Below are 12,022 nucleotides of genomic sequence, written 5' to 3' on the forward strand. Positions count from 1 at the left end.
ACCTTTAAATCCAATTCAGTACACCACATAAATTAACACTTTAAACCTAGAGCAAGTACATCTTTATAACATGATTTTTGCCAAGAGGCAAAAATTATATGTAGCGACCTCTTATTAATGAAAAAATAGTTGCTGCATTAAAAGCCCTTTGACAGTTATTAAATCAACATCCCTACCCAGAAACAGGAATTTTGGTTTAGAAACTTCACAAGTCCTCCCAGCTAGCCCAGGGCACAGCAGCTCATCACCAGTGGCATTTTCCCCAGCTATTTCCACTTCCTAAAATAAGGAATGTCACGAAAGATTAATTAGGGGCCAAACACCTTGTTCTGTGTGTTACCGCACCCACCAGCAACCAGGGCTGCTCTGGCCACGATGGGGTTTTCTTTACGCTGAAGAAACCCGATCACAGTTACTGAAGCCATAAACAACACAGCCAAGCCAAATCCAGCCTAAGGCAAGAAGCAGGAGGCTCCGAAAAGCATGACCAAAGGTTATCAAGTGCGTTACTGTTCTGAGAACAAAACCTGTGGCGTCAAAAGCATCTCTGAAATAGCAAAGCAGAATAAACACCTCCCATGAATTGCTAGTTGAAAGAGTGGCTCGTTAAACTCCAGGCCATAAAGAATCCCTATCAGAAGTAATAATCACTGAAGGTCTCTTTGCTTTGGACGTGCCCCAGGGCTCTTGCCTCCCCTCTCCCACCCCTCAGAGCCCGCTCTGTGCACCAACACCTATTCCCGAGTTATTTCCCATGCACACACACTCTTATTCCAGCACAAGAGCATCCCATTCCTGCCTCCTATGGAGCAACCACTGGATTTTACATTTGCATCTTGCTTTACTCCAGCAAGCCCCAATGCAGCCTCACGGGCGGGATTTGGGAACCCCCCAAAGCGTTTCTCAGACTCCCAAGCTGTTACTGTTTAATTTCGCCAGCACACAGGCAGGTCTGCATTGACCGCGATTCCGGGTGTTTTGTCATTGCAATGACGCCATGTCCAAAAGGACCCTGAAAATGCTGCGGGATGGCCTGGGACCAGCTCTCCGCATGCAGTTATATTTTTCAACACACCCAAAACGCAGTGACAAGTAAAAACCAGCAACTACCTACCTAAGGAAGGACTAATGGCAGTGTCAGATGAATCAAAGGCTCCCATTTACAAGTCCTAGTAAATGGAGAGAACAAGCTCCCTCTGCCCATCTTCGTTATCCTCCCGCATCCCACTGCGCTGACCCAGGCATGGAGCACAGGAGCAGGATGCTCCTGTGGATGCTGCCAGTACCTTCCCCTACACAACAAAGCAGGGCAAAGGATGAACAAAAAGTGAATGTTTGGGGTTGGGCTTTTTTTTAAACCACTTATTTAAATCAAGCTGAAACACTGTAGAACTAATTGAAGGGACAAACTGCATTATAATTCAGGTTAAAACTTCGATGAAATCATCAGCACTGCTTCTGAATGCTGTTATTACTTGGCTCTCTTATTTGAGCTTTACAAAACAGGACTAAATAAAAGCACTGAAAATGGAGCCCTGGGGAAGCAGCCTGGTAAGATGCAGCCTCCCACCCCAAACAACCCTCCTGGCTCTGGCCAAGTGGCACACGGGATGCTCCCAGCACTAAGGCTAAACCCAACATTTCTCATATTGAGCAGATTTTGTAAAGGCACAGCCCTAATTGTGTCAAAGCAAACAGGCTGCCTTGCCCTGCTATTGCAAATACAATTTTAACACGGCATCCACAGCACAATATTCAGCTCACCCCACGCCACCTCCTTCCCCACATCTGGGCACTGATGCGGATTGGTGATAAATACACTGATTTCTTTTCTTGCCAGGTGTAAGCTTCATCCTCACATGCCACCCTCCTACCCATACTGGAAAGAAACACAACTACTAGTGGGCTTGGAACAATTAGGAGTTTCATATGGAAAACCATAAGGATTTGAAAAGGATGGCACCCCCGATTCTCTCATTGATAGGTTTTATCATTTTCAGTGAAACAAAGCTACTCAAGAGACCCGAAAACTTTTCACAATCTGAACAAAATCCTTTCAGTTTAGTCTCAGAAGGGGAAATACAAAAGACTGATACAATGTGTTTATTTTCCTGGACAGTTAATCAAAATAACTTTTCTATTCACAAAACTAAGGGCTCTGCTTGCTTTGGTCAGCAGTGATAGTAATATGAAACCTCTGTTTAAAAAAAACAAACCCACATAAAAACCAAACTCAAATTATGGCTACCAAAGCACATCCCCCAGCCACTGCACCCAGCCAGACCTTCCTCCTTCTCCTCCTCACACCATGGATACAGCAAGAGCCATTGGTGTGGTCCCAGCCCTCCCCTGCCACTTCCACAAAACCAATGCTGGAAAGCATCGAAATCAGGACCAAACCCTTTCCCCTGCCCTGTCCCCTTCACCGGGCTCCTCCTGAGCCCCTCCAGGCTCCGCTGCATCCCTCCGGAGCCAGAGACCCTTCCAGAAGCCATCTCTGCAGCGCTGCCGCTGGGCAAGGAGGTGTCCCTGGAGCCTCCTCTTGTCCCAGTGGAAGAACCTCAGCTCTGCTACCCTGTTCTCACCCACGTTTTATTCTTACATCACACTGATTACTCAGCAAAACACTAAACATGGGCTAGAAGCAACCTACCTATTAAACCGTGTCTTCCTAATAAGACCAAGTCAGAAAGAGAAATGCCGGTGAGGGTGAATGACCCAAACACAACTTTTAATTAGAAAAAACGCAACGATGACAGCTTGTTCTGACCAGGCCAGCTACAAGCACACACTGCTTTGAGATCAACCCCCCGAAACCGAGCCTGAAACTCCCCACTCAGTCTGGTCTGGACACAACTGGTGCGAGCAAAGAGAGAGGAGCTTGTCCCAGGGACTACTGCCATTGCACTTTTACCAGCATTTAGCCATTTATTCTGAGAGGTCCATCCCCAGGTGGTGGGAGCTGCTGGGAGCACTGGGGAGCTCAGTGGCAGGGCGAGGGATGGCCACGCTGCCTGCTGGGGTGCAGCCCCAGGGACGCCCCGCTCAGCTGCCAGCTCCCGCGCTGATGAAGGTGACATTTCTCCCCGATGACTCAAAGGGGCCGTTGTTCCAGGGGCTGCAGCTGCGGGAGGTCGGGGGATGCTCGGCCGCTGGGTCAGCCTGTGAAGGGCCGTGCTGTCTGGCTGGGGACGTGGCTGGCACAGCTGTGCCGGTCGGAAGAGCAAGCGATGATTTTTCCACTCACCGCCCCCTGAGATACGATTAATGTATTCACTCACAGCTCTTGGACCCTGCAGCTTTGGGTCTGGACGTAAGGGTGCATGTTGTGGCTCAAACGAAATTCATCTACTCCCTGTTATGTGGTGTGGCCGCAACAAGGGAGAGGATTTGCAGAGTGGAATGAGCAGATGTTCGCCACCCATCCAGCAAAGTATGATGCAGCCACACAGACAGATGCAAAAGGAGAAATAACCTTCAGTGAAGTGCTGCTGGCTGGACACGAGCGCAGCATTCCGACACAGAGGTGGCTGAAAGCAACACTTCACATTCCCGGGAAACACACTGAGCAGTGAGGACGGCTTCTGCGGGCTCCCTGCCTGCGTGGGGGACAAAGCAGTGGGCTGGGCAGGAGTCTCGGTCCATCTGCTGCGGCCATTCCCATGGCTGAGTGCTTCCCAGCGTTTTCAAAACACCCAGAAACATTTTGCACAAGTATCAGTTGCATCGTTTTAGGAAAACATGGAGCAAACATGCTCGCAGGGCTCGAAGGAGCTCTGGCTCGCTGAGATTGGGTGCCCCATGCTTGCCCCCCTCGTTGCAGCTCGTCGTTTGGATATGCAAGACCTGGAGCTTTGCCAGGTCTGGGAGATGAGATGCCGGAGCTGGCGGGGCGCACCGGGAAGCTGGGTGGCCCCAGCCCAGGGGATGCTGATGCTGTGCAGTGCCGGGCAGACACAGCTGGCCACACACCCTGCACCAGTACGGCAGCTGGGGCAGGGCAGGGCTTGGCTGGAGCGCCCCGGCTGCGGCACCCATCCCTCCCGTGGAGGTCTGGCAGAAATCATTGCCCTGGTTCACTGAAACTCCTCATCCTCAAAGTCAGGGAGAACTGATTCTCCCCGCCACTACATGTGCAGAGTGAGAGTATTTTTGAGGAGCCCAGCAAGCACATACCTGCTCCCCTTTTAAAAAGCAGTCTCATTTTTCTCTGTACAGCTACACAACAGCAACAGAAAAGTCTGGAACAATCACCATTTCCCTCCTCCCCCAATCTAAAGCCCTCAGATTACCTTAATTTTAGAAACACCATGTAAACCCATTAAACTCCACACTCTTAATCAAGCAAATCACCATAGGATGCAAAAAGGTCACACAGCCAAGAGAGGCAAAATCCCAGGGGAAGCGGTACCTCAAAATAACCTGGGAAACAATAGTAAAGGCATGCCTCCGCAGAATGAAACAGCTCTACCTTGGGTACTCTCAGCAAAATAAAGAAAAACAAAGGCATGCATGCAAAAGCACTGATTTTCTCTACAGCCACGGGCAGAAACCGCTCTGGAAACGCAGAACAAAGTCGTGCTGGGATGTCGAGGGAACCCCCAAAACAACGCAGCCTGCAGTCACCCCGAAACTCATCTGGCTTGTAAGGACGGATGTACCACGCTCTACAGAAGTAAGAATAAAGAGAGGTGTGTGTGTTTATACATATACATTTTTAAAAAAATAATATTAAGGTACCATAATATAGGAAGCTTCCTTCAAGCTGTGAAACCCAAATGTGCCACAGTGTTACGGCTGGATGTACAAACCACATGCAATAAGGAAAACTATGCTGGGATGCTGAAATAACTGTTACGGTCTGCATATTTAATTGCATCCCCCTGCAAATTTAATTGCATCCCTCTGCAGATGCCCTAAATAATGCACACCCCTCAGAAACACTTTAGAGATACGAAGAGCCACTGGACACCAAGGGGACGTGTACTTCCCGTGGTCAAACAGCTTGAAAATGAGAGAAGTGGAAACATATAACCTGACCTATGCAATTATGTATTTTTTTCCTTATGCAAAGTCAAGTTGGTAGGAAGAACTAGTGTTGTCTTCCTGATTAACAACAGAATTGGGAAAAGCACGCAAGTGTTCAGGTGCACAAGCCCTCTTCAGTGAAAAGTGCATTCTTGCAAGGCCTTTCAGAAAGTATCTATCACTAAACAAAACCCCAAAAGAATTCTCTGCATGCTGTGTTACAAAGTTGGCTTCCAATTAATCATGAGAAAGCTAGACCAGCCAGCTTTAGATTTAATCAATAAAACCCACTCTCCTGAAGCACAATGTCTTAAAGCACCAGAGGAAAAAAAAAAAAAAAAAAAAAGTGCATGAAATCATCCCCTTGCATTATTGTTTAACGGTATTGTTAAAGTCGAATTCCCTCATCATTTGCAATTTTGGAGATCATTAGTGTGAGAAGAGTAATAACAAGACTCAGCTCTGCAGAAGCATTCTTTGCAAGCAATGCTGCTGGTTTTCTGGCGCTCTGAAGTTCAGCCATCGGAGGTTGCGGTTCAGAGCAGCAGCTACTTGAATATCAGCCCCATTGTCCTCCATCAGAAATTCGCCTCTGGTAACACGTGGTGCAAAAAAAAATTAAGTAGAATATTTATTTTCAAACAGACTAGAAAGAAGCTTGGGGAGTAGCTTTGCTTTATTGAAAAATAAAACCCATTCAACATATTTTAAGTCTTGTTTTTGTCATCATTATTTTTCCTCATAAAAATGCAAGAAGCGAAAGAGTGAACAATTCCCATTTCAACATGACAAAAATTTATACACGACGTCTTGTCTGCAAGACAAACCACAGCCCTGCACGCAAAACTCTTGTAACATGATATATACCGCGAGGCAGAACGGGGTCAGCGATAGCTATGGAGAGAGTCGAGATTATACTTTCTCTAAGCCGGAATTCTCCTAACCCATCTTTCTCACCCAGACCCGGTGTTTTCAGCCCAGCTCGGCTGCGTGCATCCTTTCCAGGGGTCTGGAGTACGTTACACACCGTCCTCCACCAACCCTTCCCTACACCAGCTTCTCTGCTGTATGAAAGCTCAGGTATGGTCCTCTCCTTCAAGACTGCCCATAACTCTTCTCGTCCCTACTGATTCATCTCTGCCATTGCTCCCCGGCATCCTCACCCCCCTCCGAGGTCTGCCACATCCCGGCTCTCACCAGTTGTTCATCCTGAAGCCCAAGGTCCCAGGGGCACAAACCATCAGCTTTGAGCAGACACAAAACCCACCACGATCCCTCCTCATTCTGATCTGCATGCAAGGATCCTCACTGAGCCTTCTAGACCCAACGGTGATCCCTCAAAAGCTTTTTTCCACCCAAAGCTATGAGGCAAAGCAATTCTATAATCTAGAGAATAAAAGCACCAGCGATGCTAAGGAGCTTATCCAAAGCTGGGCATCACCTCCATCAGAGGTCACCTCCACCCCATACTCACGAGGAGCTCTGGAATGAGTGACAGCTGAGGAGCCAAGCAAGTACCTGACCATTAGAAAACAGAAATGCCCTTGGTCTCCCCAGATGGAGGTGGATCAGGGAATGCTATGGACCAGTGGCACCGCACCAGCTGCTGCCAGTGGGCAGGAATGTCCATCTCGGTCAGTCTACGGCCCTTAACGTGCCTCCACTGCTTTGAAGAAGCAGATTTGAGATCCTTTCGATCTGCCGAGCATTTCTGTCCTTGGGTTGAAAAGCCTTTCCAAAGGGGACTGCGCAATCCCAGTTTTCAGAAGGCCAGTGAGTCACGCTCCCGGGTCTTCTAGGCACTGCGGTAACAGAAAATCATTAGAGAACAATAAAAGAGGAGGGAGCATATTTTCTTTAGTTTTTATTGGTATTTTAACTTCATTACCCAGGAAAGCCACAGTATTTTTCAGCACAGAACATTAAAACTGATTGCCAATTATCAGTTCAAGCCTCACTACAAAGCAACAAACCCAGCGAATTAATTGCCTTTGCAGGGTACAACGCAACTCTTAACTCTCCGTCAGAACCGAACCCCTCCCAGAACTTTCCTTGCCTTTCCTCCTTTTCATGCGTTACAGAGCCTTTTGTAGTCCTGAATCTAGGGTAAGTCATCTTTTTGCATACTGCAGCCCCCCCCCCCCCCCCCCCCCAGTTACAGCTACCAAGCTTCTACTGCCAGAACTGATACCCTGCCCCAACGATGGGAAACCAGACCACAGGCTTTTTAAAATTTCGTTTGAACCTCAATAGTGAAATGCCTAGATCAAACCAACCCGCCAAATGCCACGCTATTTTCCAGAAACAAGCCTATCTTTTAAACCAAAAGCATTTTTTTTCCCCCCTACCAAAAAAACCTCAAAATCAGGAGCAGGTCACTCTCTTGACAGCTACTACAGGTAGCAATTTCTGGCAACGCAGGCAGGAAAGGCAAGTCAAGGCTGTATGTGGATTAAACTGCTTCTGAAACTGCCCAGCTCATGACACAAGGCGTTACTTCCCAATATGAAGTGCCTCACCACGTATTTCCAACACCACAATGCTGTCTCACGATGGCCTCTCTAACTACGTCAAGTCTAGAGGCTTTGGACAGTTGGCCAAGCTTCTGCGCGTTCCATAAATTCAGCTTGTTCGATACGCAATGCACCAAGCGTTCGTGTTTCCACCCGATTCGCTGCTGCTTTGCCAGCGGTTCCTTGTTCTTTGCGAAGGACCAGACCAGCGTCAGCTCTGCTCCCCCCACACGCTTCTGTGTTAGTGGCAGACCACAGGCACACGCAAACCCAGGTTTTCATAGCAACAGGTTTGAAATCCTCCGGGTGAACGTGGCAGCAAAGCACGAGGCATGCTCTTCCAGCCCCCAGTCCCGGTGGTCCTACAAGGCAACAGGACCCTCTGCTGACCTGGGAGTCCAGGTCTTCTTCAGCAACCACCCCGTCTTGGCCCAAGGGTATACACCATTTATCCAGGCTGTGGCTGCTCTTCCATTTTTTCAGCTGCTGGTACATGACTTTAACCTAGAGGGAGAGTCTCAGCCCTGAAAAACCTCAGCCACAGCAATTAAGGCGAGAGCTTCACAGACGGTGCCGAGGAGACAAAACTCAAGGCCGGACGAAAGGCGTCCTGGGCCAACGCCGACACCGAGCTGCACTGGAGGATAGCTCCTTGTGGTGTTATTTTCACAGTTTCCCTCAGCAGCCACATCTGGGCTGCAGGTCAAGGGAATGAGAGGTGCCAACGTCCGCAGGGAACATCCCCTGCATCCACCTGGAAGCAGGGAGTGCTGACCACGGGCGCAGGTCTGCACCGCGCACATGGATGGTCACTGAAGGACTTTGCCCTGGGACATCTAAAACCAAAGTCAAGCATGGTGGAACAGACTTCAGCAAACAAGCCTACGAACAGCGGTGTTTACTGCGCCTTTTTTAGAAAGAATGGGATATAAAAGTGTAAGTGTAGGGAAAATCTGACCCAAGTGAATCCATCGCTTGGTTTTTAGTTTGTTTGCACTCAGGGAACCTGAAGCAAATGCACTGAAATCCCAGGAACATGGCAGAAGCAGCAGGCAGATGGGTTTGCTCTGCACGGGAGGGGAAGAGTGTAACTCTGGAGAAGAAAGGCTTCTGGCATTCCTTCGGCACAGGCGGAATAACCCATGCAACACCGAGAAACACAGCTTCTCTCTTAAAATCTCTGTATAAAACTTGTTTCTAGCATAAAATCGAAGCAGGTACACAAGTCCAAACTCCTGGGTTACACGTACATCCCAACTTCAACCGACTTTGCGGAAGCACCCAAGTAGCTAAACTTGATACCAAACCAGCATCACCTCAAGCCAAGAAGACCGTGATGTGTTTTGCCATGTCCTTTGCCCAAGTGCTTGTCCCCAGACAGCCTTCTGTGGAGCTGCCGTGGTCTGGGAAGGAGCTGGTGCCTGCCGGGAGGCTGGCGGACGGAGGCGCGATGCTGAGACTTCAGCAGCACCAACGCTGCCCGCGGCACAGAGCGAGGGCAGAGCCTTCCGATCCACTGCACCTGCCGGCACTGACAGGGAAAGCTAAAAACACAGCCCAGATGTGCGGTAGAACAAGGTCAAAGCTGAGTTTAACACCGTATATGAGAACACCTGTAGTAAATTTTTAAATGGTAGCAAGAGTAAGGGATTCCTGCTGCAGGCGTTCCCGTCCGGGCACAGCAGACTCGCAGGAACTAAGTGCTTTGCTGGCAACACGCTGGTTAAACCGCTGAAAAGTATCAATGCCAGTGCAAGGTAAGGAACTTAAATCAGTTCCTTTCGTCTCCCAAGGAAATCAAATTTAGCTGTGAACCAGCGCCAGACAGAGATCTGCTGTCTATTAGCATGAATTCTCAGTTTTTCACGTTTTAATCAGCCTTCATAGTCTTTTTCAGTCCCATTTTCAGCCAGCTGGGCTACGTCCCCCTCCAAATGGAGGTCACGGTTTCTTCTCCTGCATACCAACAGCAATTCTTTTCTTATTTTACTGTTTATATTATCAAAGCATTTGTGCACCTCTAAAAGGACTGCACACACTTGCATCTGGGGAGAACCTTGCAAGCTTAAGCGACTTGGTGTTAGCCGTAGTTTCTCCTTTTGCCTGTTCCTCCATCTGTGCCTTTGCTCATGCTTTCTCATGAACTGGACCTTCTCCAGTACATCCAGGACAGCATGAGGTCAATAGCACAATCCTCCTCGAAGCCGTATACCTCTTTAAAAAATTCCTGAAATCAGGCGTTGCTCCAGCAAAGAGCTTCAGGGCTGTGCTGCTCTACTTGGAGCACCTCTGCTGCCCTGTGAAATAAAGAACTGGGCTCTTCCCAGCCTGCAAAGGCTCGCCTTCAGCCACCCTTGGGTCTCCTCCTTAGGAGAAAGTTTCCTTTTGCCGTGTTTAAAAACATTTTTAAGAATACCTGGCATGTTGTGTTAGCCATGACAGAAACACTGATCTCATCTGGCTTCCACAACCAATATAACACGAACCATAACGAGACAGAGTGACCATGCCCAGAAGATGCTGCTGGGCCACTCTCCACTGAGCGTGCTTCTCTTCTGCCCAACGCCTTCCACTTGCACCACTTCCAGACATCTGTTATGAGGCAGGAGCACTGAAGCCCCAACAGCTGAGCCAGCTGAGAAGAACAGCTTCTTGAATGAGGAGTCACCTCTCTTTTGAACCCCATCTCCAATGCAGATGTACAACCAAGGCGATAAAGCCACAGCTTCTTGCAAGAAGTGGCCAACCTGCAGAAGAGATGCAGCTGGATCCTGCTCTGGAGCTTTCCATTGGGAACGTGGTTGCGCCACCTGAATTTATCACATTTTTCAGTTCTCTGGTACTTTTCCTTTTATCTTTCAAAGTTCTACATAAAGCATTGCTTGAGACAGGACTGGCTGCAGCAAAGGACGGGCTTGGATTCACTCCCTGAGATGAGCCCTACAGTAGAAAGTTACAGGAGAGCATCTGTCAGACGCTAGAACCGATGAGCTTCATTCTGCCCTTGCTATCAGGTGTCCGCTCCTCCCCTATTTTTGGAAATCTTCAAAAAACCTTCACAATTCTGAAATCATTTTGCTATAAACTGTTCAGATCGATGAAGGCTTAAAAACATTTTTCCTTGCTCCATAACAAAACAAAGCCTTCCTGTTAGAGCGCACTTTTCCTTTCAGCACAAGGGTTTTAAAGTCCTATTTTCTAAATCTGGATGTTAAAATTGGCCTTCAGCTATGATTAATTTTTATGACATTTTATTGGAAGGAGAAAAACAGAAGGGAAGGAAGTAGTCCAAATCAAATAGCATTACCATTAAAATTAAAACAAGTCCACTTTAAATGTAACATCCATGAAATAATGCTTCCAACATAAGGATTAAAAAGTCCACTACAGCAACCAGGAAATAAACTCAATCAGATTATTACCCGTGCCTTTAAACAGTTTCCATACTCGCACCCCTAACAAAAGAGCCAGAAATCCAAGAACAAGCTAACTGCTGACCTTCCTCCGTGCAAGTGCGGGGGTTCGGCAGCGGCATCGCGGTGTGGCCGGAGCTGCCGAGCTGGCACCCGGTGCCATCAGACAACCCACACCCTCGGCCCTAAGCTGCTTTTATCAAGGCGGCTGCTTGAGACGGTGAAGGTTTTAGTGCCGATTCCCGCACCTGCAGGAGCGCACGGCATGGTGGTGGGAGCGTGCACGGTGTACGGGCGGCAGCCAGCATAATTCTATAAAATTAATCGGTTCAAATAAATGATGCCTTGCTGCCTAATTAATCGGATCCACTGCAATTAATGTCAAAACAGACTATGACCTCATACAAACGGGATTAAAAGCTCTGAAAGCGCTCATTTTGCTTCAGGGCATGGCGATGCAAACAAGTCACCGCAAGGCAGAGCTGGGGAGTGGTGCTGCAGCGTGCCAGGGGCGCTCCTTCCACGTGGGAATTGCAAAACACCGTATCCCGCAAGGAAAGCGGTGCGAACTGGGACTCGTCGGAAGCAAACGGGACACAACGCAGGACTGGGGAAGGGAGGGAATGTCCCCATGAGCCTTGCCTCCAGAAAGGGGGGAGCACGAAGGACTGCTCAGCACCGGCACCTGCAAAGCAAGTTGCCTCCAAAGAAATCCAGTCCTTGCCAAAAATTGAAATTATGCTGCTGTCCAGCCCCCTCCTGGCTTGGCCTTCGATGGCTGCATGAGCAGCAGTTCTCTCCCCTGGAAGCGCAGACACCTGCAGCACGCTTCCGTCGCCCTGGCACCCGCTCAAACCACCGGCAGGAGGTGAAACCCCCCCAGCACTTCACGTGTGCTCCAAGGAGTAAAGCCCACGGCAGTCTGAGCTTGCCTGCCGGCTGTGCCACCTCCTCACCTACCCCACGCTGTCTGGGCAGCTGAGGGAGCAAGAGGTGGCACGCAGGGACGCTGATGGCCCCGCAAAGGCAGAGGCTGTGCCCGCCGGACAGCAGTGCCGGCACCGCGGA

At 49.0% G+C, this 12,022-nt stretch overlaps 1 protein-coding gene across 4 annotated transcripts in view; it reads right to left on the bottom strand.

The window, feature by feature from the left end:
* The window catches only part of EDA (ectodysplasin A), an 81,833-nt gene that overhangs the window by 33,212 nt on the left and 36,599 nt on the right, over positions 1-12,022 (bottom strand). The gene's annotated exons all lie outside the window — the stretch shown is intronic.

Source organism: Falco naumanni, chromosome 14 (assembly GCF_017639655.2).
Source record: "Falco naumanni isolate bFalNau1 chromosome 14, bFalNau1.pat, whole genome shotgun sequence".
Lineage (NCBI taxonomy): Eukaryota > Metazoa > Chordata > Aves > Falconiformes > Falconidae > Falco > Falco naumanni.